Raw genomic sequence first — 4,141 nt, forward strand, 5'->3', positions numbered from 1 at the left:
ATGTAATTGTTCCCCAATTATTTTTGCTACATACCGAAGATGGGAATTTACTTTGTTTTTATAACTGCGTCATAGTATCCATCTACCCTGTTCTGTGATGAACTGTGTTTTGGATTAAGTGCAATGACAGTGTTGGTTAACTGTTGGTGACAAAGGCAGACAGTGAGAATGATAGAAAATATGTGGCTGCCCCTCCTTCTGTATTTCTTTTTTTCAATTAGATTATCTTTATTTCAATCTCTAAAACTGCGACCACTAGTGAATCAGTCCTTGTACGCTGTAAGCTCAGCCAAACGTTGTTCAAACTCACAGAAAAATTCTAAAGGAAATCTCAAAGTTTCCAAAAATCCCAAATCTGTCAGTCCATCTATTTGGGGAAATGTGTCTAAATGAATTAGCAGAACACAAAAGTGCAACATAATAGAGCAGCAAAGAAGATATACAATGACCTAATGCAATGTATATATATGATAATGTCAGTGGGGATAATATGATTTTACTAATAATAAAACTACTAAACCGGAAACAAAATGGGAAAACTGTATGTTAAAAGGTTCATGTATGTATGACGAAGGAAGAAGAACAAACTAAATAAATTTGTGTCATATGTTAGGATGGACATTGTAGTTTCCTGCACATTGTAAATACTAATCAGGTTTGTTATGAGTTGTTTCCTCAACAATAGCCAAAACTACCCTCTCAACTTGTCAAAATTGTAAGCACTAAAACAGGGAAGTTAATTTGTTTAAATAAATAGCTTTCATTTTGTTGGAAAATACTAATTTCAATGTGAGTCTTCAATGCCTTATCTGTTTCCCCTGTTTCTTCTATTTATGTGTTTTAATGCTTTATATGTTTTCCTCCTTTCCTTTCCTTTCTTTTCTTCCCTCAGTGAATTCTGTATCTGACATATAGCAATTGTTCTGCCATTTATGCCAGAAATCTTGAAAAAAATTTGAAATCAAGAAACCATCTTGGTTAAGTAAATAAAAAATAAAAAGACATGGAGCTTTTAAGAATCAATTGGCTTATATGTAGCCTATGTCCTAGAAATTCAATATTACAACAGAGGCATTACTGATAAATACGGTGGCTCTGAAGTGCAAATCACAACGGCAAATATAAAAACACGACAGCAAATAGGAAAACACGACAGCAAATAGGAAAACACGACAGCAAATATGAAAACACGACAGCAAACATGAAAACACAACAGCAAACAGGAAAACACGACAGCAAACAGGAAAACACTGAGCCTCCTGATTGGACAGACGGACTGTCTCTCGGTTAAAAGTAGGCGCTTTTCCGTGTTTTTCAACTCTCCGTGTTAAAAGACAGACAGTCCGTCTGTCCAATCAGGAGGGTCCGTCCTCTACTAGATAGGCCCTACCTTTTCCGGTAGAAGTTAATGCCGTTGTGTTTTCATATTTGCTGTCGTGTTTTCATATTTGCGGTCATGTTTTCCTATTTGCTGTCGTGTTTTCATATTTGCTGTCGTGTTTTCCTATTTGCTGTCGTGTTTTCATATTTGCTGTCGTGTTTTCCTATTTGCTGTCGTGTTTTCCTATTTGCCGTTGTGTTTTCCTATTTGCTGTCGTGTTTTCATATTTGCTGTCGTGTTTTCCTATTTGCTGTCGTGTTTTCATATTTGCTGTCGTGTTTTCCTATTTGCTGTCGTGTTTTCCTATTTGCCGTTGTGTTTTCCTATTTGCCGTCATGTTTTCCTATTTGCCGTTATGTTTTATGATTTGCTGTTGCGTTTTTCTATTTGCTTTTGTGATTTGGACTTCAGGGCCACCGTAGATAAAAAGTGGTTGGCTGACTGATTAAATAAATATTAAGGAGTCATAATGAATCCCTCCTTATTGATAAGATAGGATCATGAATAACTATTCAATAAATAGTTAGTTATCTGGTGCGACCTGTGTGTGTCACATTAATAAAATGAACACTGTGGCACAAAGTTCTTAAAAGTCCACTGCTTACATTGTGCCATGTTTAAATAAGCATATCACAATGGAGGTTTTCTTTCACTGGCTGTGAAAACTGAACTGGCCTGGCCTCCCACTAGCAGAAGCACACAGAAAAAGCGCTGCGAAGAACTTCAGAGATTAAGAGGCAGTTTTTTTCTCTAAGTTTTATTAATAAACACTGAGGCCACATTTAGAGATCTTAAAGGAATTTAAAGAAAAAAGACAATACTAAAAAAAGTGACTGTCAACTGTAAAATATATATAGGCTGACTATCAACTTTAAAATATATAGGCTATAGCCTTATCAAAGAATTTCTAATAAGACCGGCTTTGGCCTTATTTTAAACTGAAACAGGGTGCATTGGACATCCTGCTGTGTGTGCAAGCGCCTTTTTATTACCACGGGTTTACAGACACGTCTCTACTGATTGGGTATCACCTGGAACACAGCCAATAATCGAGAGACACACCCACCAAACGAGAGAAAACATAACTCAAGCCGTTGCACACCGTTCCCAGGAAAGGTGCGTGCCCCAGCTCTTTTTCTGAGGGGAAGCCCACAGTCTCAGACTTTAAAAAACACTGGTTTAAGCTTTTAATAGTGTTTTTGTACATTAGCCCTTAGTAGTAACCACAGTAAGATAATTATCTTAAAATCTAGCTACATGCTTTTTTCAGAATAGCTTTTAATGTGTTATAGTGTGCTATTTATTTGAACTTCTGTAAGTTGTCTTTGAGTAGCTACCCTGAAAAGCTATTTATAAATAAAATGTATTATTATGAGTAATTGTGTATGATTTATCTATCTTACTTTAGCAATTCATGTAATTTAGTAAAGACATTTCAAGTAATTTCGTGTGACCTATAGGCTACTGACTTTTGTTAAATGGGTTAATGCAAGATCAATTGATCGGCACATCTTCCTGACATCTGTACTACGTATAACATATGTCAGGAAGATGTGCCTGAGACCGCATCTGTTAAGATGTATAGCAAATGTTGGGACGATGTATGATCCCGCATCTGTACGATGTATGACATACATTGGAACGATGTATATATATCGTTCCAACGTATGTCATACATCGTACAGATAGTATACACACAGACACACACACACACACATATATATATATATATATATATATATATATATATATATATGTGTGTGTGTGTGTGTGTGTGTGTGTGTGTGTGTCTTATATCAACAAACTGTTTTCATTAATTGAATGTTAATGAAAACAGTTTGTTCATCAACGGAACGAATAAAAAACGAGCCGAAGTGAAGGGTTGTTGTGAAAGCGTCATTCCATGATGTTAGCCTAATCTGTCAGTAAGACAGCAGAAGAAGAGACCGCCCAGCTGCCAGTAAAATACAGTTAGCAGAGGATGGTTTCGATCCATCGACCTCTGGGTTATGGGCCCAGCACGCTTCCGCTGCGCCACTCTGCTAACAATCGCCCACATTCCGGTGTTGTTTATTTCATAACTTTTATTTTACAGTAACAATGTTAAGTGAATTATACTGGTGAGTTAGCTAACGTTAACTTACTTAAAGTTAGCTAGCTGTTTAGCAGTCATATTTCCTTGCAATACAGGTGAATCGTGTGTTATGTTACTATTTCGGTAAGGATATAATATAACATTTAAATATGGGGTTGTTTGTAATGAGCTGTTGCCACCCACGCACGCAAACTATATTGTAAATATAATCATGGTGCAAATGATTACGTTATGAAATGTCAAATGAAAGAAGACAATACGTCTCCTCAACATTTAAATATGTCCATCTCGTTTGTGCGCATTGTGTCTTTCAGGTCAACACACAAACACAACCTGCCATCTGATTGCGCACATCCACACCCACCTATAGAAATAATACAATTTAGAAATGTTATTGTTTTGTTCAAATAAGTCACATAACTAACATTCCTGATATTATTATAGGGTGTAGTGCACACGGGACTCCCTGTCGGGACGTAATTTTTATAGTCCGACTAGTCTGGATCGATGACGGTTCATTTACTGGATAATCGCCGGAACATCTGGCGCAGCCCCCCACGAGACTAAACTGTTCTTTACACTTGTTTTTTTTTTTTTTAGGGAGGATCCTTTCTGATGACAATTTTGAACTGCTTCTTCTGCTGTGTGGGGATCGATGATTGTGG

The 4,141-nt window shown here is 36.8% G+C and overlaps 1 non-coding gene across 1 annotated transcript; it reads right to left on the reverse strand.

The window, feature by feature from the left end:
• Nucleotides 1–3,353: 3,353 nt before the first annotated feature.
• On the reverse strand, nt 3,354–3,425 carry trnam-cau (transfer RNA methionine (anticodon CAU)). Its single transcript has one exon. It is a non-coding gene; the product is annotated as a tRNA-Met (tRNA).
• Between the last annotated feature and the right edge of the window lie 716 nt (nt 3,426–4,141).

The sequence above is a fragment of the Sander vitreus genome, chromosome 7 (genome assembly GCF_031162955.1).
Source record: "Sander vitreus isolate 19-12246 chromosome 7, sanVit1, whole genome shotgun sequence".
In the NCBI taxonomy this organism is placed as follows: Eukaryota; Metazoa; Chordata; class Actinopteri; order Perciformes; family Percidae; genus Sander; species Sander vitreus.